The sequence below is a fragment of the Ranitomeya imitator genome, chromosome 4 (assembly GCF_032444005.1).
Source record: "Ranitomeya imitator isolate aRanImi1 chromosome 4, aRanImi1.pri, whole genome shotgun sequence".
Taxonomy (NCBI): Eukaryota; Metazoa; Chordata; class Amphibia; order Anura; family Dendrobatidae; genus Ranitomeya; species Ranitomeya imitator.
Window position 1 is genome coordinate 653,399,590 of NC_091285.1, and position 21,943 is coordinate 653,421,532.

General features: G+C 47.4%; 52 non-coding genes across 52 annotated transcripts; all 52 read right to left on the reverse strand.

The window, feature by feature from the left end:
- Positions 1–127: 127 nt before the first annotated feature.
- On the reverse strand, positions 128–268 carry LOC138678229 (U4 spliceosomal RNA). The gene has a single exon (XR_011321599.1). It is a non-coding gene; the product is annotated as a U4 spliceosomal RNA (small nuclear RNA).
- Positions 269–543: 275 nt separating this feature from the next.
- On the reverse strand, positions 544–684 carry LOC138678213 (U4 spliceosomal RNA). The gene has a single exon (XR_011321584.1). It is a non-coding gene; the product is annotated as a U4 spliceosomal RNA (small nuclear RNA).
- A 275-nt stretch (positions 685–959) lies between these two features.
- On the reverse strand, positions 960–1,100 carry LOC138677771 (U4 spliceosomal RNA). The gene has a single exon (XR_011321166.1). It is a non-coding gene; the product is annotated as a U4 spliceosomal RNA (small nuclear RNA).
- A 275-nt stretch (positions 1,101–1,375) lies between these two features.
- LOC138677772 (U4 spliceosomal RNA) lies at positions 1,376–1,516 on the reverse strand. The gene has a single exon (XR_011321167.1). It is a non-coding gene; the product is annotated as a U4 spliceosomal RNA (small nuclear RNA).
- Positions 1,517–1,793: 277 nt separating this feature from the next.
- Positions 1,794–1,932, reverse strand: LOC138677585 (U4 spliceosomal RNA). The gene has a single exon (XR_011320991.1). It is a non-coding gene; the product is annotated as a U4 spliceosomal RNA (small nuclear RNA).
- A 275-nt stretch (positions 1,933–2,207) lies between these two features.
- LOC138677635 (U4 spliceosomal RNA) lies at positions 2,208–2,348 on the reverse strand. The gene has a single exon (XR_011321039.1). It is a non-coding gene; the product is annotated as a U4 spliceosomal RNA (small nuclear RNA).
- A 482-nt stretch (positions 2,349–2,830) lies between these two features.
- Positions 2,831–2,971, reverse strand: LOC138677579 (U4 spliceosomal RNA). The gene has a single exon (XR_011320985.1). It is a non-coding gene; the product is annotated as a U4 spliceosomal RNA (small nuclear RNA).
- A 275-nt stretch (positions 2,972–3,246) lies between these two features.
- Positions 3,247–3,387, reverse strand: LOC138677951 (U4 spliceosomal RNA). Its single transcript, XR_011321338.1, has one exon. It is a non-coding gene; the product is annotated as a U4 spliceosomal RNA (small nuclear RNA).
- Positions 3,388–3,662: 275 nt separating this feature from the next.
- On the reverse strand, positions 3,663–3,803 carry LOC138677602 (U4 spliceosomal RNA). Its single transcript, XR_011321007.1, has one exon. It is a non-coding gene; the product is annotated as a U4 spliceosomal RNA (small nuclear RNA).
- A 275-nt stretch (positions 3,804–4,078) lies between these two features.
- On the reverse strand, positions 4,079–4,219 carry LOC138677499 (U4 spliceosomal RNA). The gene has a single exon (XR_011320906.1). It is a non-coding gene; the product is annotated as a U4 spliceosomal RNA (small nuclear RNA).
- Positions 4,220–4,494: 275 nt separating this feature from the next.
- LOC138677567 (U4 spliceosomal RNA) lies at positions 4,495–4,635 on the reverse strand. The gene has a single exon (XR_011320973.1). It is a non-coding gene; the product is annotated as a U4 spliceosomal RNA (small nuclear RNA).
- Positions 4,636–4,910: 275 nt separating this feature from the next.
- On the reverse strand, positions 4,911–5,051 carry LOC138677492 (U4 spliceosomal RNA). The gene has a single exon (XR_011320899.1). It is a non-coding gene; the product is annotated as a U4 spliceosomal RNA (small nuclear RNA).
- Positions 5,052–5,326: 275 nt separating this feature from the next.
- On the reverse strand, positions 5,327–5,467 carry LOC138677952 (U4 spliceosomal RNA). The gene has a single exon (XR_011321339.1). It is a non-coding gene; the product is annotated as a U4 spliceosomal RNA (small nuclear RNA).
- Positions 5,468–5,742: 275 nt separating this feature from the next.
- LOC138677953 (U4 spliceosomal RNA) lies at positions 5,743–5,883 on the reverse strand. The gene has a single exon (XR_011321340.1). It is a non-coding gene; the product is annotated as a U4 spliceosomal RNA (small nuclear RNA).
- A 275-nt stretch (positions 5,884–6,158) lies between these two features.
- Positions 6,159–6,299, reverse strand: LOC138677954 (U4 spliceosomal RNA). The gene has a single exon (XR_011321341.1). It is a non-coding gene; the product is annotated as a U4 spliceosomal RNA (small nuclear RNA).
- Positions 6,300–6,574: 275 nt separating this feature from the next.
- Positions 6,575–6,714, reverse strand: LOC138677720 (U4 spliceosomal RNA). Its single transcript, XR_011321118.1, has one exon. It is a non-coding gene; the product is annotated as a U4 spliceosomal RNA (small nuclear RNA).
- Positions 6,715–6,989: 275 nt separating this feature from the next.
- Positions 6,990–7,130, reverse strand: LOC138677955 (U4 spliceosomal RNA). Its single transcript, XR_011321342.1, has one exon. It is a non-coding gene; the product is annotated as a U4 spliceosomal RNA (small nuclear RNA).
- A 275-nt stretch (positions 7,131–7,405) lies between these two features.
- On the reverse strand, positions 7,406–7,546 carry LOC138678148 (U4 spliceosomal RNA). Its single transcript, XR_011321522.1, has one exon. It is a non-coding gene; the product is annotated as a U4 spliceosomal RNA (small nuclear RNA).
- A 275-nt stretch (positions 7,547–7,821) lies between these two features.
- On the reverse strand, positions 7,822–7,962 carry LOC138677956 (U4 spliceosomal RNA). The gene has a single exon (XR_011321343.1). It is a non-coding gene; the product is annotated as a U4 spliceosomal RNA (small nuclear RNA).
- Positions 7,963–8,237: 275 nt separating this feature from the next.
- LOC138677957 (U4 spliceosomal RNA) lies at positions 8,238–8,378 on the reverse strand. Its single transcript, XR_011321344.1, has one exon. It is a non-coding gene; the product is annotated as a U4 spliceosomal RNA (small nuclear RNA).
- A 275-nt stretch (positions 8,379–8,653) lies between these two features.
- Positions 8,654–8,794, reverse strand: LOC138677958 (U4 spliceosomal RNA). The gene has a single exon (XR_011321345.1). It is a non-coding gene; the product is annotated as a U4 spliceosomal RNA (small nuclear RNA).
- A 275-nt stretch (positions 8,795–9,069) lies between these two features.
- On the reverse strand, positions 9,070–9,210 carry LOC138678149 (U4 spliceosomal RNA). The gene has a single exon (XR_011321523.1). It is a non-coding gene; the product is annotated as a U4 spliceosomal RNA (small nuclear RNA).
- A 275-nt stretch (positions 9,211–9,485) lies between these two features.
- Positions 9,486–9,626, reverse strand: LOC138677960 (U4 spliceosomal RNA). The gene has a single exon (XR_011321346.1). It is a non-coding gene; the product is annotated as a U4 spliceosomal RNA (small nuclear RNA).
- Positions 9,627–9,901: 275 nt separating this feature from the next.
- LOC138677961 (U4 spliceosomal RNA) lies at positions 9,902–10,042 on the reverse strand. Its single transcript, XR_011321347.1, has one exon. It is a non-coding gene; the product is annotated as a U4 spliceosomal RNA (small nuclear RNA).
- A 275-nt stretch (positions 10,043–10,317) lies between these two features.
- On the reverse strand, positions 10,318–10,458 carry LOC138677493 (U4 spliceosomal RNA). The gene has a single exon (XR_011320900.1). It is a non-coding gene; the product is annotated as a U4 spliceosomal RNA (small nuclear RNA).
- Positions 10,459–10,733: 275 nt separating this feature from the next.
- LOC138677488 (U4 spliceosomal RNA) lies at positions 10,734–10,874 on the reverse strand. The gene has a single exon (XR_011320895.1). It is a non-coding gene; the product is annotated as a U4 spliceosomal RNA (small nuclear RNA).
- Positions 10,875–11,149: 275 nt separating this feature from the next.
- Positions 11,150–11,290, reverse strand: LOC138677962 (U4 spliceosomal RNA). The gene has a single exon (XR_011321348.1). It is a non-coding gene; the product is annotated as a U4 spliceosomal RNA (small nuclear RNA).
- A 275-nt stretch (positions 11,291–11,565) lies between these two features.
- LOC138677963 (U4 spliceosomal RNA) lies at positions 11,566–11,706 on the reverse strand. The gene has a single exon (XR_011321349.1). It is a non-coding gene; the product is annotated as a U4 spliceosomal RNA (small nuclear RNA).
- A 275-nt stretch (positions 11,707–11,981) lies between these two features.
- LOC138677964 (U4 spliceosomal RNA) lies at positions 11,982–12,122 on the reverse strand. Its single transcript, XR_011321350.1, has one exon. It is a non-coding gene; the product is annotated as a U4 spliceosomal RNA (small nuclear RNA).
- Positions 12,123–12,397: 275 nt separating this feature from the next.
- Positions 12,398–12,538, reverse strand: LOC138677966 (U4 spliceosomal RNA). Its single transcript, XR_011321352.1, has one exon. It is a non-coding gene; the product is annotated as a U4 spliceosomal RNA (small nuclear RNA).
- A 275-nt stretch (positions 12,539–12,813) lies between these two features.
- Positions 12,814–12,954, reverse strand: LOC138677967 (U4 spliceosomal RNA). Its single transcript, XR_011321353.1, has one exon. It is a non-coding gene; the product is annotated as a U4 spliceosomal RNA (small nuclear RNA).
- A 275-nt stretch (positions 12,955–13,229) lies between these two features.
- Positions 13,230–13,370, reverse strand: LOC138677522 (U4 spliceosomal RNA). Its single transcript, XR_011320929.1, has one exon. It is a non-coding gene; the product is annotated as a U4 spliceosomal RNA (small nuclear RNA).
- Positions 13,371–13,645: 275 nt separating this feature from the next.
- LOC138677509 (U4 spliceosomal RNA) lies at positions 13,646–13,786 on the reverse strand. The gene has a single exon (XR_011320916.1). It is a non-coding gene; the product is annotated as a U4 spliceosomal RNA (small nuclear RNA).
- A 275-nt stretch (positions 13,787–14,061) lies between these two features.
- Positions 14,062–14,202, reverse strand: LOC138677968 (U4 spliceosomal RNA). Its single transcript, XR_011321354.1, has one exon. It is a non-coding gene; the product is annotated as a U4 spliceosomal RNA (small nuclear RNA).
- A 275-nt stretch (positions 14,203–14,477) lies between these two features.
- LOC138678236 (U4 spliceosomal RNA) lies at positions 14,478–14,618 on the reverse strand. Its single transcript, XR_011321606.1, has one exon. It is a non-coding gene; the product is annotated as a U4 spliceosomal RNA (small nuclear RNA).
- Positions 14,619–14,893: 275 nt separating this feature from the next.
- Positions 14,894–15,034, reverse strand: LOC138677969 (U4 spliceosomal RNA). The gene has a single exon (XR_011321355.1). It is a non-coding gene; the product is annotated as a U4 spliceosomal RNA (small nuclear RNA).
- A 275-nt stretch (positions 15,035–15,309) lies between these two features.
- LOC138678202 (U4 spliceosomal RNA) lies at positions 15,310–15,450 on the reverse strand. Its single transcript, XR_011321573.1, has one exon. It is a non-coding gene; the product is annotated as a U4 spliceosomal RNA (small nuclear RNA).
- A 275-nt stretch (positions 15,451–15,725) lies between these two features.
- On the reverse strand, positions 15,726–15,866 carry LOC138677970 (U4 spliceosomal RNA). The gene has a single exon (XR_011321356.1). It is a non-coding gene; the product is annotated as a U4 spliceosomal RNA (small nuclear RNA).
- Positions 15,867–16,141: 275 nt separating this feature from the next.
- On the reverse strand, positions 16,142–16,282 carry LOC138678166 (U4 spliceosomal RNA). The gene has a single exon (XR_011321538.1). It is a non-coding gene; the product is annotated as a U4 spliceosomal RNA (small nuclear RNA).
- Positions 16,283–16,557: 275 nt separating this feature from the next.
- LOC138677599 (U4 spliceosomal RNA) lies at positions 16,558–16,698 on the reverse strand. The gene has a single exon (XR_011321004.1). It is a non-coding gene; the product is annotated as a U4 spliceosomal RNA (small nuclear RNA).
- A 275-nt stretch (positions 16,699–16,973) lies between these two features.
- Positions 16,974–17,114, reverse strand: LOC138677711 (U4 spliceosomal RNA). Its single transcript, XR_011321109.1, has one exon. It is a non-coding gene; the product is annotated as a U4 spliceosomal RNA (small nuclear RNA).
- Positions 17,115–17,389: 275 nt separating this feature from the next.
- On the reverse strand, positions 17,390–17,530 carry LOC138677971 (U4 spliceosomal RNA). The gene has a single exon (XR_011321357.1). It is a non-coding gene; the product is annotated as a U4 spliceosomal RNA (small nuclear RNA).
- A 275-nt stretch (positions 17,531–17,805) lies between these two features.
- LOC138677773 (U4 spliceosomal RNA) lies at positions 17,806–17,946 on the reverse strand. The gene has a single exon (XR_011321168.1). It is a non-coding gene; the product is annotated as a U4 spliceosomal RNA (small nuclear RNA).
- A 275-nt stretch (positions 17,947–18,221) lies between these two features.
- Positions 18,222–18,362, reverse strand: LOC138677972 (U4 spliceosomal RNA). Its single transcript, XR_011321358.1, has one exon. It is a non-coding gene; the product is annotated as a U4 spliceosomal RNA (small nuclear RNA).
- Positions 18,363–18,637: 275 nt separating this feature from the next.
- LOC138677973 (U4 spliceosomal RNA) lies at positions 18,638–18,778 on the reverse strand. Its single transcript, XR_011321359.1, has one exon. It is a non-coding gene; the product is annotated as a U4 spliceosomal RNA (small nuclear RNA).
- A 275-nt stretch (positions 18,779–19,053) lies between these two features.
- On the reverse strand, positions 19,054–19,194 carry LOC138678167 (U4 spliceosomal RNA). The gene has a single exon (XR_011321539.1). It is a non-coding gene; the product is annotated as a U4 spliceosomal RNA (small nuclear RNA).
- A 275-nt stretch (positions 19,195–19,469) lies between these two features.
- On the reverse strand, positions 19,470–19,610 carry LOC138677605 (U4 spliceosomal RNA). Its single transcript, XR_011321010.1, has one exon. It is a non-coding gene; the product is annotated as a U4 spliceosomal RNA (small nuclear RNA).
- Positions 19,611–19,885: 275 nt separating this feature from the next.
- Positions 19,886–20,026, reverse strand: LOC138677974 (U4 spliceosomal RNA). Its single transcript, XR_011321360.1, has one exon. It is a non-coding gene; the product is annotated as a U4 spliceosomal RNA (small nuclear RNA).
- A 275-nt stretch (positions 20,027–20,301) lies between these two features.
- LOC138677975 (U4 spliceosomal RNA) lies at positions 20,302–20,442 on the reverse strand. The gene has a single exon (XR_011321361.1). It is a non-coding gene; the product is annotated as a U4 spliceosomal RNA (small nuclear RNA).
- Positions 20,443–20,717: 275 nt separating this feature from the next.
- Positions 20,718–20,858, reverse strand: LOC138677977 (U4 spliceosomal RNA). Its single transcript, XR_011321363.1, has one exon. It is a non-coding gene; the product is annotated as a U4 spliceosomal RNA (small nuclear RNA).
- A 275-nt stretch (positions 20,859–21,133) lies between these two features.
- Positions 21,134–21,274, reverse strand: LOC138678181 (U4 spliceosomal RNA). Its single transcript, XR_011321552.1, has one exon. It is a non-coding gene; the product is annotated as a U4 spliceosomal RNA (small nuclear RNA).
- A 275-nt stretch (positions 21,275–21,549) lies between these two features.
- Positions 21,550–21,690, reverse strand: LOC138677978 (U4 spliceosomal RNA). The gene has a single exon (XR_011321364.1). It is a non-coding gene; the product is annotated as a U4 spliceosomal RNA (small nuclear RNA).
- Positions 21,691–21,943: the final 253 nt, after the last annotated feature.

Consider the following 21,943-nt stretch of genomic DNA (forward strand, 5'->3'; position numbering starts at 1 on the left):
AGCCAGACCAGCTCACTTTCTCCTTCTGCTCCAGGAATAAACCATCAATACGATGCTGTGGAAAGCAAGGATTCTCCTCCACACTGGGAGGAGCTAAGACTCTGTCATTTGCATACCATGGATGAAGTCTCCTGAGAGACCAACAAAAATTGCCAATGCTGACTATATTTCAAGTCATCATGGCGGGGTATTGGGAAAAGTTTTCAATTAGCAATAATCATGCCTCAGTTATACCTCATGGGCTACGATATTGCCACTGCGCAAAGTTGGAGGAAGTTGGGCGACTAGGAATTCCCGCTTCCAAGGAAGAGCTCATTTAAGTTATGGTGAGATCCATTTGACCACTGGCCCTCCCGCACTGCTTCAAGGTGTCGACAGTCTAAGGGCTCAGGGAAGACATCATTTTTGCCCATTACAGCCAGACCAGCTCACTTTCTCCTTCTGCTCCAGGCATAAACCATCAATACGTTGCTGTGGGAAGCAAGGATTCTCCTCCACACTGGGAGGAGCTAAGACTCTGTCATTTGCATACCATGGATGAAGTCTCCTGAAAGACCAACAAAAATTGCCAATGCTGACTATATTTCAAGTCATCATGGCGGGGTATTGGGAAAAGTTTTCAATTAGCAATAATCACGCCTCGGTTATACCTCATGGGCTACGATATTGCCACTGCGCAAAGTTGGAGGAAGTTGGGCGACTAGGAATTCCCGCTTTCAAGGAAGAGCTCATTTAAGTTATGGTGAGATCCATTTGACCACTGGCCCTCCCGCACTGCTTCAAGGTGTCGACAGTCTAAGGGCTCAGGGAAGACATCATTTTTGCCCATTACAGCCAGACCAGCTCACTTTCTCCTTCTGCTCCAGGCATAAACCATCAATACGTTGCTGTGGGAAGCAAGGATTCTCCTCCACACTGGGAGGAGCTAAGACTCTGTCATTTGCATACCATGGATGAAGTCTCCTGAGAGACCGACAAAAATTGCCAATGCTGACTATATTTCAAGTCATCATGGCGGGGTATTGGGAAAAGTTTTCAATTAGCAATAATCACGCCTCGGTTATACCTCATGGGCTACGATATTGCCACTGCGCAAAGTTGGAGGAAGTCGGGCGACTAGGAATTCCCGCTTCCAAGGAAGAGCTCATTTAAGTTATGGTGAGATCCATTTGACCACTGGCCCTCCCGCACTGCTTCAAGGTGTCGACAGTCTAAGGGCTCAGGGAAGACATCATTTTTGCCCATTACAGCCAGACCAGCTCACTTTCTCCTTCTGCTCCAGGCATAAACCATCAATACGTTGCTGTGGGAAGCAAGGATTCTCCTCCACACTGGGAGGAGCTAAGACTCTGTCATTTGCATACCATGGATGAAGTCTCCTGAGAGACCGACAAAAATTGCCAATGCTGACTATATTTCAAGTCATCATGGCGGGGTATTGGGAAAAGTTTTCAATTAGCAATAATCACGCCTCGGTTATACCTCATGGGCTACGATATTGCCACTGCGCAAAGTTGGAGGAAGTTGGGCGACTAGGAATTCCCGCTTCCAAGGAAGAGCTCATTTAAGTTATGGTGAGATCCATTTGACCACTGGCCCTCCCGCACTGCTTCAAGGTGTCGACAGTCTAAGGGCTCAGGGAAGACATCATTTTTGCCCATTACAGCCAGACCAGCTAACTTTCTCCTTCTGCTCCAGGTATAAACCATCAATACGTTGCTGTGGGAAGCAAGGATTCGCCTCCACACTGGGAGGAGCTAAGACTCTGTCATTTGCATACCATGGATGAAGTCTCATAAATGACCGACAAAAATTGCCAATGCTGACTATATTTCAAGTCATCATGGCGGGGTATTGGGAAAAGTTTTCAATTAGCAATAATCACGCCTCGGTTATACCTCATGGGCTACGATATTGCCACTGCGCAAAGTTGGAGGAAGTTGGGCGACTAGGAATTCCCGCTTCCAAGGAAGAGCTCATTTAAGTTATGGTGAGATCCATTTGACCACTGGCCCTCCCGCACTGCTTCAAGGTGTCGACAGTCTAAGGGCTCAGGGAAGACATCATTTTTGCCCATTACAGCCAGACCAGCTCACTTTCTCCTTCTGCTCCAGGCATAAACCATCAATACGTTGCTGTGGGAAGCAAGGATTCTCCTCCACACTGGGAGGAGCTAAGACTCTGTCATTTGCATACCATGGATGAAGTCTCCTGAGAGACCGACAAAAATTGCCAATGCTGACTATATTTCAAGTCATCATGGCGCGGTATTGGGAAAAGTTTTCAATTAGCAATAATCACGCCACGGTTATACCTCATGGGCTACGATATTGCCACTGCGCAAAGTTGGAGGAAGTTGGGCGACTAGGAATTCCCGCTTCCAAGGAAGAGCTCATTTAACCCTGCTGTTCTGTTCGGTCTGGGGAGACCTATTTTGAACTTTGGTATTTTTTGGGGTGTTCAAGATGCGGTTCTGAAACTTGTGGTTGATTGACTTAAATGAGGATGGGTCGGTCGGCCACGGGTTTCAGAGCCGCATCTTGAATATTTTAAAGAATATTGAAGTTCAAAGTCGGTCATTTTTGACCAACAGAACAGCAGGGTTAAGTTATGGTGAGATCCATTTGACCACTGGCCCTCCCGCACTGCTTCAAGGTGTCGACAGTCTAAGGGCTCAGGGAAGACATCATTTTTGCCCATTACAGCCAGACCAGCTCACTTTCTCCTTCTGCTCCAGGCATAAACCATCAATACGATGCTGTGGAAAGCAAGGATTCTCCTCCACACTGGGAGGAGCTAAGACTCTGTCATTTGCATGCCATGGATGAAGTCTCCTGAAAAACCGACAAAAATTGCCAATGCTGACTATATTTCAAGTCATCATGGCGGGGTATTGGGAAAAGTTTTCAATTAGCAATAATCACGCCTCGGTTATACCTCATGGGCTACGATATTGCCACTGCGCAAAGTTGGAGGAAGTTGGGCGACTAGGAATTCCCGCTTCCAAGGAAGAGCTCATTTAAGTTATGGTGAGATCCATTTGACCACTGGCCCTCCCGCACTGCTTCAAGGTGTCGACAGTCTAAGGGCTCAGGGAAGACATCATTTTTGCCCATTACAGCCAGACCAGCTCACTTTCTCCTTCTGCTCCAGGCATAAACCATCAATACGTTGCTGTGGGAAGCAAGGATTCTCCTCCACACTGGGAGGAGCTAAGACTCTGTCATTTGCATACCATGGATGAAGTCTCCTGAGAGACCAACAAAAATTGCCAATGCTGACTATATTTCAAGTCATCATGGCGGGGTATTGGGAAAAGTTTTCAATTAGCAATAATCACGCCTCGGTTATACCTCATGGGCTACGATATTGCCACTGCGCAAAGTTGGAGGAAGTTGGGCGACTAGAAATTCCCGCTTCCAAGGAAGAGCTCATTTAAGTTATGGTGAGATCCATTTGACCACTGGCCCTCCCGCACTGCTTCAAGGTGTCGACAGTCTAAGGGCTCAGGGAAGACATCATTTTTGCCCATTACAGCCAGACCAGCTCACTTTCTCCTTCCGCTCCAGGCATAAACCATCAATACGTTGCTGTGGGAAGCAAGGATTCTCCTCCACACTGGGAGGAGCTAAGACTCTGTCATTTGCATACCATGGATGAAGTCTACTGAGAGACCAACAAAAATTGCCAATGCTGACTATATTTCAAGTCATCATGGCGCGGTATTGGGAAAAGTTTTCAATTAGCAATAATCACGCCTCGGTTATACCTCATGGGCTACGATATTGCCACTGCGCAAAGTTGGAGGAAGTTGGGCGACTAGGAATTCCCGCTTCCAAGGAAGAGCTCATTTAAGTTATGGTGAGATCCATTTGACCACTGGCCCTCCCGCACTGCTTCAAGGTGTCGACAGTCTAAGGGCTCAGGGAAGACATCATTTTTGCCCATTACAGCCAGACCAGCTCACTTTCTCCTTCTGCTCCAGGCATAAACCATCAATACGTTGCTGTGGGAAGCAAGGATTCTCCTCCACACTGGGAGGAGCTAAGACTCTGTCATTTGCATACCATGGATGAAGTCTCCTGAGAGACCAACAAAAATTGCCAATGCTGACTATATTTCAAGTCATCATGGCAGGGTATTGGGAAAAGTTTTCAATTAGCAATAATCACGCCTCGGTTATACCTCATGGGCTACGATATTGCCACTGCGCAAAGTTGGAGGAAGTTGGGCGACTAGGAATTCCCGCTTCCAAGGAAGAGCTCATTTAAGTTATGGTGAGATCCATTTGACAACTGGCCCTCCCGCACTGCTTCAAGGTGTCGACAGTCTAAGGGCTCAGGGAAGACATCATTTTTGCCCATTACTGCCAGACCAGCTCACTTTCTCCTTCTGCTCCAGGCATAAACCATCAATACGTTGCTGTGGGAAGCAAGGATTCTCCTCCACACTGGGAGGAGCTAAGACTCTGTCATTTGCATACCATGGATGAAGTCTCCTGAGAGACCAACAAAAATTGCCAATGCTGACTATATTTCAAGTCATCATGGCGGGGTATTGGGAAAAGTTTTCAATTAGCAATAATCACGCCTCGGTTATACCTCATGGGCTACGATATTGCTACTGCGCAAAGTTGGAGGAAGTTGGGCGACTAGGAATTCCCGCTTCCAAGGAAGAGCTCATTTAAGTTATGGTGAGATCCATTTGACCACTGGCCCTCCCGCACTGCTTCAAGGTGTCGACAGTCTAAGGGCTCAGGGAAGACATCATTTTTGCCCATTACAGCCAGACCAGCTCACTTTCTCCTTCTGCTCCAGGCAAAAACCATCAATACGTTGCTGTGGGAAGCAAGGATTCTCCTCCACACTGGGAGGAGCTAAGACTCTGTCATTTGCATACCATGGATGAAGTCTCCTGAGAGACCAACAAAAATTGCCAATGCTGACTATATTTCAAGTCATCATGGCGGGGTATTGGGAAAAGTTTTCAATTAGCAATAATCACACCTCGGTTATACCTCATGGGCTACGATATTGCCACTGCGCAAAGTTGGAGGAAGTTGGGCGACTAGGAATTCCCGCTTCCAAGGAAGAGCTCATTTAAGTTATGGTGAGATCCATTTGACCACTGGCCCTCCCGCACTGCTTCAAGGTGTCGACAGTCTAAGGGCTCAGGGAAGACATCATTTTTGCCCATTACAGCCAGACCAGCTCACTTTCTCCTTCTGCTCCAGGCATAAACCATCAATACGTTGCTGTGGGAAGCAAGGATTCTCCTCCACACTGGGAGGAGCTAAGACTCTGTCATTTGCATACCATGGATGAAGTCTCCTGAGAGACCAACAAAAATTGCCAATGCTGACTATATTTCAAGTCATCATGGCGGGGTATTGGGAAAAGTTTTCAATTAGCAATAATCACGCCTCGGTTATACCTCATGGGCTACGATATTGCCACTGCGCAAAGTTGGAGGAAGTTGGGCGACTAGGAATTCCCGCTTCCAAGGAAGAGCTCATTTAAGTTATGGTGAGATCCATTTGACCACTGGCCCTCCCGCACTGCTTCAAGGTGTCGACAGTCTAAGGGCTCAGGGGAGACATCATTTTTGCCCATTACAGCCAGAACAGCTCACTTTCTCCTTCTGCTCCAGGCATAAACCATCAATACGTTGCTGTGGGAAGCAATAATTCTCCTCCACACTGGGAGGAGCTAAGACTCTGTCATTTGCATACCATGGATGAAGTCTCCTGAGAGACCAACAAAAATTGCCAATGCTGACTATATTTCAAGTCATCATGGCGGGGTATTGGGAAAAGTTTTCAATTAGCAATAATCACGCCTCGGTTATACCTCATGGGCTACGATATTGCCACTGCGCAAAGTTGGAGGAAGTTGGGCGACTAGGAATTCCCGCTTTCAAGGAAGAGCTCATTTAAGTTATGGTGAGATCCATTTGACCACTGGACCTCCCGCACTGCTTCAAGGTGTCGACAGTCTAAGGGCTCAGGGAAGACATCATTTTTGCCCATTACAGCCAGACCAGCTCACTTTCTCCTTCTGCTCCAGGCATAAACCATCAATACGTTGCTGTGGGAAGCAAGGATTCTCCTCCACACTGGGAGGAGCTAAGACTCTGTCATTTGCATACCATGGATGAAGTCTCCTGAGAGACCAACAAAAATTGCCAATGCTGACTATATTTCAAGTCATCATGGCGGGGTATTGGGAAAAGTTTTCAATTAGCAATAATCACGCCTCGGTTATACCTCATGGGCTACGATATTGCCACTGCGCAAAGTTGGAGGAAGCTGGGCGACTAGGAATTCCCGCTTCCAAGGAAGAGCTCATTTAAGTTATGGTGAGTTCCATTTGACCACTGGCCCTCCCGCACTGCTTCAAGGTGTCGACAGTCTAAGGGCTCAGGGGAGACATCATTTTTGCCCATTACAGCCAGACCAGCTCACTTTCTCCTTCTGCTCCAGGCATAAACCATCAATACGTTGCTGTGGGAAGCAAGGATTCTCCTCCACACTGGGAGGAGCTAAGACTCTGTCATTTGCATACCATGGATGAAGTCTCTTGAGAGACCAACGAAAATTGCCAATGCTGACTATATTTCAAGTCATCATGGTGGGGTATTGGGAAAAGTTTCAATTAGCAATAATCACGCCTCGGTTATACCTCATGGGCTACGATATTGCCACTGCGCAAAGTTGGAGGAACTTAGGCGACTAGGAATTCCCGCTTCCAAGGAAGAGCTCATTTAAGTTATGGTGAGATCCATTTGACCACTGGCCCTCCCGCACTGCTTCAAGGTGTCGACAGTCTAAGGGCTCAGGGAAGACATCATTTTTGCCCATTACAGCCAGACCAGATCACTTTCTCCTTCTGCTCCAGGCATAAACCATCAATACATTGCTGTGGGAAGCAAGGATTCTCCTCCACACTGGGAGGATCTAAGACTCTGTCATTTGCATACCATGGATGAAGTCTCCTGAGAGACCAACAAAAATTGCCAATGCTGACTATATTTCAAGTCATCATGGCGGGGTATTGGGAAAAGTTTTCAATTAGCAATAATCACGCCTCGGTTATACCTCATGGGCTACGATATTGCCACTGCGCAAAGTTGGAGGAAGTTGGGCGACTAGGAATTCCCGCTTCCAAGGAAGAGCTCATTTAAGTTATGGTGAGATCCATTTGACCACTGGCCCTCCCGCACTGCTTCAAGGTGTCGACAGTCTAAGGGCTCAGGGAAGACATCATTTTTGCCCATTACAGCCAGACCAGCTCACTTTCTCCTTCTGCTCCAGGCATAAACCATCAATACGTTGCTGTGGGAAGCAAGGATTCTCCTCCACACTGGGAGGAGCTAAGACTCTGTCATTTGCATACCATGGATGAAGTCTCCTGAGAGACCAACAAAAATTGCCAATGCTGACTATATTTCAAGTCATCATGGCGGGATATTGGGAAAAGTTTTCAATTAGCAATAATCACGCCTCGGTTATACCTCATGGGCTACGATATTGCCACTGCGCAAAGTTGGAGGAAGTTGGGCGACTAGGAATTCCCGCTTCCAAGGAAGAGCTCATATAAGTTATGGTGAGATCCATTTGACCACTGGCCCTCCCGCACTGCTTCAAGGTGTCGACAGTCTAAGGGCTCAGGGAAGACATCATTTTTGCCCATTACAGCCAGACCAGCTCACTTTCTCCTTCTGCTCCAGGCATAAACCATCAATACGTTGCTGTGGGAAGCAAGGATTCTCCTCCACACTGGGAGGAGCTAAGACTCTGTCATTTGCATACCATGGATGAAGTCTCCTGAGAGACCAACAAAAATTGCCAATGCTGACTATATTTCAAGTCATCATGGCGGGGTATTGGGAAAAGTTTTCAATTAGCAATAATCACGCCTCGGTTATACCTCATGGGCTACGATATTGCCACTGCGCAAAGTTGGAGGAAGTTGGGCGACTTGGAATTCCCGCTTCCAAGGAAGAGCTCATTTAAGTTATGGTGAGATCCATTTGACCACTGGCCCTCCCGCACTGCTTCAAGGTGTCGACAGTCTAAGGGCTCAGGGAAGACATCATTTTTGCCCATTACAGCCAGACCAGCTCACTTTCTCCTTCTGCTCCAGGCATAAACCATCAATACGTTGCTGTGGGAAGCAAGGATTCTCCTCCACACTGGGAGGAGCTAAGACTCTGTCATTTGCATACCATGGATGAAGTCTCCTGAGAGACCAACAAAAATTGCCAATGCTGACTATATTTCAAGTCATCATGGCGGGGTATTGGGAAAAGTTTTCAATTAGCAATAATCACGCCTCGGTTATACCTCATGGGCTACGATATTGCCACTGCGCAAAGTTGGAGGAAGTTGGGCGACTAGGAATTCCCGCTTCCAAGGAAGAGCTCATTTAAGTTATGGTGAGATCCATTTGACCACTGGCCCTCCCGCACTGCTTCAAGGTGTCGACAGTCTAAGGGCTCAGGGAAGACATCATTTTTGCCCATTACAGCCAGACCAGCTCACTTTCTCCTTCTGCTCCAGGCATAAACCATCAATACGTTGCTGTGGGAAGCAAGGATTCTCCTCCACACTGGGAGGAGCTAAGACTCTGTCATTTGCATACCATGGATGAAGTCTCCTGAGAGACCAACAAAAATTGCCAATGCTGACTATATTTCAAGTCATCATGGCGGGGTATTGGGAAAAGTTTTCAATTAGCAATAATCACGCCTCGGTTATACCTCATGGGCTACGATATTGCCACTGCGCAAAGTTGGAGGAAGTTGGGCGACTAGGAATTCCCGCTTCCAAGGAAGAGCTCATTTAAGTTATGGTGAGATCCATTTGACCACTGACCCTCCCGCACTGTTTCAAGGTGTCGACAGTCTAAGGGCTCAGGGAAGACATCATTTTTGCCCATTACAGCCAGACCAGCTCACTTTCTCCTTCTGCTCCAGGCATAAACCATCAATACGTTGCTGTGGGAAGCAAGGATTCTCCTCCACACTGGGAGGAGCTAAGACTCTGTCATTTGCATACCATGGATGAAGTCTCCTGAGAGACCAACAAAAATTGCCAATGCTGACTATATTTCAAGTCATCATGGCGGGATATTGGGAAAAGTTTTCAATTAGCAATAATCACGCCTCGGTTATACCTCATGGGCTACGATATTGCCACTGCGCAAAGTTGGAGGAAGTTGGGCGACTAGGAATTCCCGCTTCCAAGGAAGAGCTCATATAAGTTATGGTGAGATCCATTTGACCACTGGCCCTCCCGCACTGCTTCAAGGTGTCGACAGTCTAAGGGCTCAGGGAAGACATCATTTTTGCCCATTACAGCCAGACCAGCTCACTTTCTCCTTCTGCTCCAGGCATAAACCATCAATACGTTGCTGTGGGAAGCAAGGATTCTCCTCCACACTGGGAGGAGCTAAGACTCTGTCATTTGCATACCATGGATGAAGTCTCCTGAGAGACCAACAAAAATTGCCAATGCTGACTATATTTCAAGTCATCATGGCGGGGTATTGGGAAAAGTTTTCAATTAGCAATAATCACGCCTCGGTTATACCTCATGGGCTACGATATTGCCACTGCGCAAAGTTGGAGGAAGTTGGGCGACTAGGAATTCCCGCTTCCAAGGAAGAGCTCATTTAAGTTATGGTGAGATCCATTTGACCACTGGCCCTCCCGCACTGCTTCAAGGTGTCGACAGTCTAAGGGCTCAGGGAAGACATCATTTTTGCCCATTACAGCCAGACCAGCTCACTTTCTCCTTCTGCTCCAGGCATAAACCATCAATACGTTGCTGTGGGAAGCAAGGATTCTCCTCCACACTGGGAGGAGCTAAGACTCTGTCATTTGCATACCATGGATGAAGTCTCCTGAGAGACCAACAAAAATTGCCAATGCTGACTATATTTCAAGTCATCATGGCGGGGTATTGGGAAAAGTTTTCAATTAGCAATAATCACGCCTCGGTTATACCTCATGGGCTACGATATTGCCACTGCGCAAAGTTGGAGGAAGTTGGGCGACTAGGAATTCCCGCTTCCAAGGAAGAGCTCATTTAAGTTATGGTGAGATCCATTTGACCACTGGCCCTCCCGCACTGCTTCAAGGTGTCGACAGTCTAAGGGCTCAGGGAAGACATCATTTTTGCCCATTACAGCCAGACCAGCTCACTTTCTCCTTCTGCTCCAGGCATAAACCATCAATACGTTGCTGTGGGAAGCAAGGATTCTCCTCCACACTGGGAGGAGCTAAGACTCTGTCATTTGCATACCATGGATGAAGTCTCCTGAGAGACCAACAAAAATTGCCAATGCTGACTATATTTCAAGTCATCATGGCGGGGTATTGGGAAAAGTTTTCAATTAGCAATAATCACACCTCGGTTATACCTCATGGGCTACGATATTGCCACTGCGCAAAGTTGGAGGAAGTTGGGCGACTAGGAATTCCCGCTTCCAAGGAAGAACTCATTTAAGTTATGGTGAGATCGATTTGACCACTGGCCCTCCCGCATTGCTTCAAGGTGTCGACAGTCTAAGGGCTCAGGGAAGACATCATTTTTGCCCATTACAGCCAGACCAGCTCACTTTCTCCTTCTGCTCCAGGCATAAACCATCAATACGTTGCTGTGGGAAGCAAGGATTCTCCTCCACACTGGGAGGAGCTAAGACTCTGTCATTTGCATACCATGGATGAAGTCTCCTGAGAGACCAACAAAAATTGCCAATGCTGACTATATTTCAAGTCATCATGGCGGGGTATTGGGAAAAGTTTTCAATTAGCAATAATCATGCCTCGGTTATACCTCATGGGCTACGATATTGCCACTTCGCAAAGTTGGAGGAAGTTGGGCGACTAGGAATTCCCGCTTCCAAGGAAGAGCTCATTTAAGTTATGGTGAGATCCATTTGACCACTGGCCCTCCCGCACTGCTTCAAGGTGTCGACCGTCTAAGGGCTCAGGGAAGACATCATTTTTGCCCATTACAGCCAGACCAGCTCACTTTCTCCTTCTGCTCCAGGCATAAACCATCAATACGTTGCTGTGAGAAGCAAGGATTCTCCTCCACACTGGGAGGAGCTAAGACTCTGTCATTTGCATACCATGGATGAAGTCTCCTGAGAGACCAACAAAAATTGCCAATGCTGACTATATTTCAAGTCATCATGGCGGGGTATTGGGAAAAGTTTTCAATTAGCAATAATCACGCCTCGGTTATACCTCATGGGCTACGATATTGCCACTGCGCAAAGTTGGAGGAAGTTGGGCGACTAGGAATTCCCGCTTCCAAGGAAGAGCTCATTTAAGTTATGGTGAGATCCATTTGACCACTGGCCCTCCCGCACTGCTTCAAGGTGTCGACAGTCTAAGGGCTCAGGGAAAAGACATTTTTTGCCCATTACAGCCAGACCAGCTCACTTTCTCCTTCTGCTCCAGGCATAAACCATCAATACGTTGCTGTGGGAAGCAAGGATTCTCCTCCACACTGGGAGGAGCTAAGACTCTGTCATTTGCATACCATGGATGAAGTCTCCTGAGAGACCAACAAAAATTGCCAATGCTGACTATATTTCAAGTCATCATGGCGGGGTATTGGGAAAAGTTTTCAATTAGCAATAATCACGCCTCGGTTATACCTCATGGGCTACGATATTGCCACTGCGCAAAGTTGGAGGAAGTTGGGCGACTAGGAATTCCCGCTTCCAAGGAAGAGCTCATTTAAGTTATGGTGAGATCCATTTGACCACTGGCCCTCCCGCACTGCTTCAAGGTGTCGACAGTCTAAGGGCTCAGGGAAGACATCATTTTTGCCCATTACAGCCAGACCAGCTCACTTTCTCCTTCTGCTCCAGGCATAAACCATCAATACGTTGCTGTGGGAAGCAAGGATTCTCCTCCACACTGGGAGGAGCTAAGACTCTGTCATTTGCATACCATGGATGAAGTCTCCTGAGAGACCAACAAAAATTGCCAATGCTGACTATATTTCAAGTCATCATGGCGGGGTATTGGGAAAAGTTTTCAATTAGCAATAATCACGCCTCGGTTATACCTCATGGGCTACGATATTGCCACTGCGCAAAGTTGGAGGAAGTTGGGCGACTAGGAATTCCCGCTTCCAAGGAAGAGCTCATTTAAGTTATGGTGAGATCCATTTGACCACTGGCCCTCCCGCACTGCTTCAAGGTGTCGACAGTCTAAGGGCTCAGGGAAGACATCATTTTTGCCCATTACAGCCAGACCAGCTCACTTTCTCCTTCTGCTCCAGGCATAAACCATCAATACGTTGCTGTGGGAAGCAAGGATTCTCCTCCACACTGGGAGGAGCTAAGACTCTGTCATTTGCATACCATGGATGAAGTCTCCTGAGAGACCAACAAAAATTGCCAATGCTGACTATATTTCAAGTCATCATGGCGGGGTATTGGGAAAAGTTTTCAATTAGCAATAATCACGCCTCGGTTATACCTCATGGGCTACGATATTGCCACTGCGCAAAGTTGGAGGAAGTTGGGCGACTAGGAATTCCCGCTTCCAAGGAAGAGCTCATTTAAGTTATGGTGAGATCCATTTGACCACTGGCCCTCCCGCACTGCTTCAAGGTGTCGACAGTCTAAGGGCTCAGGGAAGACATCATTTTTGCCCATTACAGCCAGACCAGCTCACTTTCTCCTTCTGCTCCAGGCATAAACCATCAATACGTTGCTGTGGGAAGCAAGGATTCTCCTCCACACTGGGAGGAGCTAAGACTCTGTCATTTGCATACCATGGATGAAGTCTCCTGAGAGACCAACAAAAATTGCCAATGCTGACTATATTTCAAGTCATCATGGCGGGGTATTGGGAAAAGTTTTCAATTAGCAATAATCACGCCTCGGTTATACCTCATGGGCTACGATATTGCCACTGCGCAAAGTTGGAGGAAGTTGGGCGACTAGGAATTCCCGCTTCCAAGGAAGAGCTCATTTAAGTTATGGTGAGATCCATTTGACCACTGGCCCTCCCGCACTGCTTCAAGGTGTCGACAGTCTAAGGGCTCAGGGAAGACATCATTTTTGCCCATTACAGCCAGACCAGCTCACTTTCTCCTTCTGCTCCAGGCATAAACCATCAATACGTTGCTGTGGGAAGCAAGGATTCTCCTCCACACTGGGAGGAGCTAAGACTCTGTCATTTGCATACCATGGATGAAGTCTCCTGAGAGACCAACAAAAATTGCCAATGCTGACTATATTTCAAGTCATCATGGCGGGGTATTGGGAAAAGTTTTCAATTAGCAATAATCACGCCTCGGTTATACCTCATGGGCTACGATATTGCCACTTCGCAAAGTTGGAGGAAGTTGGGCGACTAGGAATTCCCGCTTCCAAGGAAGAGCTCATTTAAGTTATGGTGAGATCCATTTGACCACTGGCCCTCCCGCACTGCTTCAAGGTGTCGACAGTCTAAGGGCTCAGGGAAGACATCATTTTTGTCCATTACAGCCAGACCAGCTCACTTTCTCCTTCTGCTCCAGGCATAAACCATCAATACGTTGCTGTGGGAAGCAAGGATTCTCCTCCACACTGGGAGGAGCTAAGACTCTGTCATTTGCATACCATGGATGAAGTCTCCTGAGAGACCAACAAAAATTGCCAATGCTGACTATATTTCAAGTCATCATGGCGGGGTATTGGGAAAAGTTTTCAATTAGCAATAATCACGCCTCGGTTATACCTCATGGGCTACGACATTGCCACTGCGCAAAGTTGGAGGAAGTTGGGCGACTAGGAATTCCCGCTTCCAAGGAAGAGCTCATTTAAGTTATTGTGAGATCCATTTGACCACTGGCCCTCCCGCACTGCTTCAAGGTGTCGACAGTCTAAGGGCTCAGGGAAGACATCATTTTTGCCCATTACAGCCAGACCAGCTCACTTTCTCCTTCTGCTCCAGGCATAAACCATCAATACGTTGCTGTGGGAAGCAAGGATTCTCCTCCACATTGGGAGGAGCTAAGACTCTGTCATTTGCATACCATGGATGAAGTCTCCTGAGAGACCAACAAAAATTGCCAATGCTGACTATATTTCAAGTCATCATGGCGGGGTATTGGGAAAAGTTTTCAATTAGCAATAATCACGCCTCGGTTATACCTCATGGGCTACGATATTGCCACTGCGCAAAGTTGGAGGAAGTTGGGCGACTAGGAATTCCCGCTTCCAAGGAAGAGCTCATTTAAGTTATGGTGAGATCCATTTGACCACTGGCCCTCCCGCACTGCTTCAAGGTGTCGACAGTCTAAGGGCTCAGGGAAGACATCATTTTTGCCCATTACAGCCAGACCAGCTCACTTTCTCCTTCTGCTCCAGGCATAAACCATCAATACGTTGCTGTGGGAAGCAAGGATTCTCCTCCACACTGGGAGGAGCTAAGACTCTGTCATTTGCATACCATGGATGAAGTCTCCTGAGAGACCAACAAAAATTGCCAATGCTGACTATATTTCAAGTCATCATGGCGGGGTATTGGGAAAAGTTTTCAATTAGCAATAATCACGCCTCGGTTATACCTCATGGGCTACGATATTGCCACTGCGCAAAATTGGAGGAAGTTGGGCGACTAGGAATTCCCGCTTCCAAGGAAGAGCTCATTTAAGTTATGGTGAGATCCATTTGACCACTGGCCCTCCCGCACTGCTTCAAGGTGTCGACAGTCTAAGGGCTCAGGGAAGACATCATTTTTGCCCATTACAGCCAGACCAGCTCACTTTCTCCTTCTGCTCCAGGCATAAACCATCAATACGTTGGTGTGGGAAGCAAGGATTCTCCTCCACACTGGGAGGAGCTAAGACTCTGTCATTTGCATACCATGGATGAAGTCTCCTGAGAGACCAACAAAAATTGCCAATGCTGACTATATTTCAAGTCATCATGGCGGGGTATTGGGAAAAGTTTTCAATTAGCAATAATCACGCCTCGGTTATACCTCATGGGCTACGATATTGCCACTGCGCAAAGTTGGAGGAAGTTGGGCGACTAGGAATTCCCGCTTCCAAGGAAGAGCTCATTTAAGTTATTGTGAGATCCATTTGACCACTGGCCCTCCCGCACTGCTTCAAGGTGTCGACAGTCTAAGGGCTCAGGGAAGACATCATATTTGCCCATTACAGCCAGACCAGCTCACTTTCTCCTTCTGCTCCAGGCATAAACCATCAATACGTTGCTGTGGGAAGCAAGGATTCTCCTCCACGCTGGGAGGAGCTAAGACTCTGTCGTTTGCATACCATGGATGAAGTCTCCTGAGAGACCAACAAAAATTGCCAATGCTGACTATATTTCAAGTCATCATGGCGGAGTATTGGGAAAAGTTTTCAATTAGCAATAATCACGCCTCGGTTATACCTCATGGGCTACGATATTGCCACTGCGCAAAGTTGGAGGAAGTTGGGCGACTAGGAATTCCCGCTTCCAAGGAAGAGCTCATTTAAGTTATGGTGAGATCCATTTGACCACTGGCCCTCCCGCACTGCTTCAAGGTGTCGACAGTCTAAGGGCTCAGGGAAGACATCATTTTTGCCCATTACAGCCAGACCAGCTCACTTTCTCCTTCTGCTCCAGGCATAAACCATCAATACGTTGCTGTGGGAAGCAAGGATTCTCCTCCACACTGGGAGGAGCTAAGACTCTGTCATTTGCATACCATGGATGAAGTCTCCTGAGAGACCAACAAAAATTGCCAATGCTGACTATATTTCAAGTCATCATGGCGGGGTATTGGGAAAAGTTTTCAATTAGCAATAATCACGCCTCGGTTATACCTCATGGGCTACGATATTGCCACTGCGCAAAGTTGGAGGAAGTTGGGCGACTAGGAATTCCCGCTTCCAAGGAAGAGCTCATTTAAGTTATGGTGAGATCCATTTGACCACTGGCCCTCCCGCACTGCTTCAAGGTGTCGACAGTCTAAGGGCTCAGGGAAGACATCATTTTTGCCCATTACAGCCAGACCAGCTCACTTTCTCCTTCTGCTCCAGGCATAAACCATCAATACGTTGCTGTGGGAAGCAAGGATTCTCCTCCACACTGGGAGGAGCTAAGACTCTGTCATTTGCATACCATGGATGAAGTCTCCTCAGAGACCAACAAAAATTGCCAATGCTGACTATATTTCAAGTCATCATGGCGGGGTATTGGGAAAAGTTTTCAATTAGCAATAATCACGCCTCGGTTATACCTCATGGGCTACGATATTGCCACTGCGCAAAGTTGGAGGAAGTTGGGCGACTAGGAATTCCCGCTTCCAAGGAAGAGCTCATTTAAGTTATGGTGAGATCCATTTGACCACTGGCCCTCCCGCACTGCTTCAAGGTGTCGACAGTCTAAGGGCTCAGGGAAGACATCATTTTTGCCCATTACAGCCAGACCAGCTCACTTTCTCCTTCTGCTCCAGGCATAAACCATCAATACGTTGCTGTGGGAAGCAAGGATTCTCCTCCACACTGGGAGGAGCTAAGACTCTGTCATTTGCATACCACGGATGAAGTCTCCTGAGAGACCAACAAAAATTGCCAATGCTGACTATATTTCAAGTCATCATGGCGGGGTATTGGGAAAAGTTTTCAATTAGCAATAATTACGCCTCGGTTATACCTCATGGGCTACGATATTGCCACTGCGCAAAGTTGGAGGAATTTGGGCGACTAGGAATTCCCGCTTCCAAGGAAGAGCTCATTTAAGTTATGGTGAGATCCATTTGACCACTGGCCCTCCCGCACTGCTTCAAGGTGTCGACAGTCTAAGGGCTCAGGGAAGACATCATTTTTGCCCATTACAGCCAGACCAGCTCACTTTCTCCTTCCGCTCCAGGCATAAACCATCAATACGTTGCTGTGGGAAGCAAGGATTCTCCTCCACACTGGGAGGAGCTAAGACTCTGTCATTTGCATACCATGGATGAAGTCTCCTGAGACACCAACAAAAATTGTCAATGCTGACTATATTTCAAGTCATCATGGCGGGGTATTGGGAAAAGTTTTCAATTAGCAATAATCACGCCTCGGTTATACCTCATGGGCTACGATATTGCCACTGCGCAAAGTTGGAGGAAGTTGGGCGACTAGGAATTCCCGCTTCCAAGGAAGAGCTCATTTAAGTTATGGTGAGATCCATTTGACCACTGGCCCTCCCGCACTGCTTCAAGATGTCGACAGTCTAAGGGCTCAGGGAAGACATCATTTTTGCCCATTACAGCCGGACCAGCTCACTTTCTCCTTCTGCTCCAGGCATAAACCATCAATACGTTGCTGTGGGACGCAAGGATTCTCCTCCACACTGGGAGGAGCTAAGACTCTGTCATTTGCATACCATGGATGAAGTCTCCTGAGAGACCAACAAAAATTGCCAATGCTGACTATATTTCAAGTCATCATGGCGGGGTATTGGGAAAAGTTTTCAATTAGCAATAATCACGCCTCGGTTATACCTCATGGGCTACGATATTGCCACTGCGCAAAGTTGGAGGAAGTTGGGCGACTAGGAATTCCCGCTTCCAAGGAAGAGCTCATTTAAGTTATGGTGAGATCCATTTGACCACTGGCCCTCCCGCACTGCTTCAAGATGTCGACAGTCTAAGGGCTCAGGGAAGACATCATTTTTGCCCATTACAGCCAGACCAGCTCACTTTCTCCTTCTGCTCCAGGCATAAACCATCAATACGTTGCTGTGGGAAGCAAGGATTCTCCTCCACACTGGGAGGAGCTAAGACTCTGTCATTTGCATACCATGGATGAAGTCTCATGAGAGACCAACAAAAATTGCCAATGCTGACTATATTTCAAGTCATCATGGCGGGGTATTGGGAAAAGTTTTCAATTAGCAATAATCACGCCTCGGTTATACCTCATGGGCTACGATATTGCCACTGCGCAAAGTTGGAGGAAGTTGGGCGACTAGGAATTCCCGCTTCCAAGGAAGAGCTCATTTAAGTTATGGTGAGATCCATTTGACCACTGGCCCTCCCGCACTGCTTCAAGGTGTCGACAGTCTAAGGGCTCAGGGAAGACATCATTTTTGCCCATTACAGCCAGACCAGCTCACTTTCTCCTTCTGCTCCAGGCATAAACCATCAATACGTTGCTGTGGGAAGCAAGGATTCTCCTCCACACTGGGAGGAGCTAAGACTCTGTCATTTGCATACCATGGATGAAGTCTCCTGAGAGACCAACAAAAATTGCCAATGCTGACTATATTTCAAGTCATCATGGCGGGGTATTGGGAAAAGTTTTCAATTAGCAATAATCACGCCTCGGTTATACCTCATGGGCTACGATATTGCCACTGCGCAAAGTTGGAGGAAGTTGGGCGACTAGGAATTCCCGCTTCCAAGGAAGAGCTCATTTAAGTTATGGTGAGATCCATTTGACCACTGGCCCTCCCGCACTGCTTCAAGGTGTCGACAGTCTAAGGGCTCAGGGAAGACATCATTTTTGCCCATTACAGCCAGACCAGCTCACTTTCTCCTTCTGCTCCAGGCATAAACCATCAATACGTTGCTGTGGGAAGCAAGCATTCTCCTCCACACTGGGAGGAGCTAAGACTCTGTCATTTGCATACCATGGATGAAGTCTCCTGAGAGACCAACAAAAATTGCCAATGCTGACTATATTTCAAGTCATCATGGCGGGGTATTGGGAAAAGTTTTCAATTAGCAATAATCACGCCTCGGTTATACCTCATGGGCTACGATATTGCCACTGCGCAAAGTTGGAGGAAGTTGGGCGACTAGGAATTCCCGCTTCCAAGGAAGAGCTCATTTAAGTTATGGTGAGATCCATTTGACCACTGGCCCTCCCGCACTGCTTCAAGGTGTCGACAGTCTAAGGGCTCAGGGAAGACATCATTTTTGCCCATTACAGCCAGACCAGCTCACTTTCTCCTTCTGCTCCAGGCATAAACCATCAATACGTTGCTGTGGGAAGCAAGGATTCTCCTCCACACTGGGAGGAGCTAAGACTCTGTCATTTGCATACCATGGATGAAGTCTCCTCAGAGACCAACAAAAATTGCCAATGCTGACTATATTTCAAGTCATCATGGCGGGGTATTGGGAAAAGTTTTCAATTAGCAATAATCACGCCTCGGTTATACCTCATGGGCTACGATATTGCCACTGCGCAAAGTTGGAGGAAGTTGGGCGACTAGGAATTCCCGCTTCCAAGGAAGAGCTCATTTAAGTTATGGTGAGATCCATTTGACCACTTGCCCTCCCGCACTGCTTCAAGGTGTCGACAGTCTAAGGGCTCAGGGAAGACATCATTTTTGCCCATTACAGCCAGACCAGCTCACTTTCTCCTTCTGCTCCAGGCATAAACCATCAATACGTTGCTGTGGGAAGCAAGGATTCTCCTCCACACTGGGAGGAGCTAAGACTCTGTCATTTGCATACCATGGATGAAGTCTCCTGAGAGACCAACAAAAATTGCCAATGCTGACTATATTTCAAGTCATCATGGCGGGGTATTGGGAAAAGTTTTCAATTAGCAATAATCACGCCTCGGTTATACCACATGGGCTACGATATTGCCACTGCGCAAAGTTGGAGGAAGTTGGGCGACTAGGAATTCCCGCTTCCAAGGAAGAGCTCATTTAAGTTATGGTGAGATCCATTTGACCACTGGCCCTCCCGCACTGCTTCAAGGTGTCGACAGTCTAAGGGCTCAGGGAAGACATCATTTTTGCCCATTACAGCCAGACCAGCTCACTTTCTCCTTCTGCTCCAGGCATAAACCATCAATAAGTTGCTGTGGGAAGCAAGGATTCTCCTCCACACTGGGAGGAGCTAAGACTCTGTCATTTGCATACCATGGATGAAGTCTCCTGAGAGACCAACAAAAATTGCCAATGCTGACTATATTTCAAGTCATCATGGCGGGGTATTGGGAAAAGTTTTCAATTAGCAATAATCACGCCTCGGTTATACCTCATGGGCTACGATATTGCCACTGCGCAAAGTTGGAGGAAGTTGGGCGACTAGGAATTCCCGCTTCCAAGGAAGAGCTCATTTAAGTTATGGTGAGATCCATTTGACCACTGGCCCTCCCGCACTGCTTCAAGGTGTCGACAGTCTAAGGGCTCAGGGAAGACATCATTTTTGCCCATTACAGCCAGACCAGCTCACTTTCTCCTTCTGCTCCAGGCATAAACCATCAATACGTTGCTGTGGGAAGCAAGGATTCTCCTCCACACTGGGAGGAGCTAAGACTCTGTCATTTGCATACCATGGATGAAGTCTCCTGAGAGACCAACAAAAATTGCCAATGCTGACTATATTTCAAGTCATCATGGCGGGGTATTGGGAAAAGTTTTCAATTAGCAATAATCACGCCTCGGTTATACCTCATGGGCTACGATATTGCCACTGCGCAAAGTTGGAGGAAGTTGGGCGACTAGGAATTCCCGCTTCCAAGGAAGAGCTCATTTAAGTTATGGTGAGATCCATTTGACCACTGGCCCTCCCGCACTGCTTCAAGGTGTCGACAGTCTAAGGGCTCAGGGAAGACATCATTTTTGCCCATTACAGCCAGACCAGCTCACTTTCTCCTTCTGCTCCAGGCATAAACCATCAATACGTTGCTGTGGGAAGCAAGGATTCTCCTCCACACTGGGAGGAGCTAAGACTCTGTCATTTGCATACCATGGATGAAGTCTCCTGAGAGACCAACAAAAATTGCCAATGCTGACTATATTTCAAGTCATCATGGCGGGGTATTGGGAAAAGTTTTCAATTAGCAATAATCACGCCTCGGTTATACCTCATGGGCTACGATATTGCCACTGCGCAAAGTTGGAGGAAGTTGGGCGACTAGGAATTCCCGCTTCCAAGGAAGAGCTCATTTAAGTTATGGTGAGATCCATTTGACCACTGGCCCTCCCGCACTGCTTCAAGGTGTCGACAGTCTAAGGGCTCAGGGAAGACATCATTTTTGCCCATTACAGCCAGACCAGCTCACTTTCTCCTTCTGCTCCAGGCATAAACCATCAATACGTTGCTGTGGAAAGCAAGGATTCTCCTCCACACTGGGAAGAGCTAAGACTCTGTCATTTGCATACCATGGATGAAGTCTCCTGAGAGACCAACAAAAATTGCCAATGGTGACTATATTTCAAGTCATCATGGCGGGGTATTGGGAAAAGTTTTCAATTAGCAATAATCACGCCTCGGTTATACCTCATGGGCTACGATATTGCCACTGCGCAAAGTTGGAGGAAGTTGGGCGACTAGGAATTCCCGCTTCCAAGGAAGAGCTCATTTAAGTTATGGTGAGATCCATTTGACCACTGGCCCTTCCGCACTGCTTCAAGGTGTCGACAGTCTAAGGGCTCAGGGAAGACATCATTTTTGCCCATTACAGCCAGACCAGCTCACTTTCTCCTTCTGCTCCAGGCATAAACCATCAATACGTTGCTGTGGGAAGCAAGGATTCTCCTCCACACTGGAAGGAGCTAAGACTCTGTCATTTGCATACCATGGATGAAGTCTCCTGAGAGACCAACAAAAATTGCCAATGCTGACTATATTTCAAGTCATCATGGCGGGGTATTGGGAAAAGTTTTCAATTAGCAATAATCACGCCTCGGTTATACCTCATGGGCTACGATATTGCCACTGCGCAAAGTTGGAGGAAGTTGGGCGACTAGGAATTCCCGCTTCCAAGGAAGAGCTCATTTAAGTTATGGTGAGATCCATTTGACCACTGGCCCTCCCGCACTGCTTCAAGGTGTCGACAGTGTAAGGGCTCAGGGAAGACATCATTTTTGCCCATTACAGCCAGACCAGCTCACTTTCTCCTTCTGCACCAGGCATAAACCATCAATACGTTGCTGTGGGAAGCAAGGATTCTCCACCACACTGGGAGGAGTTAAGACTCTGT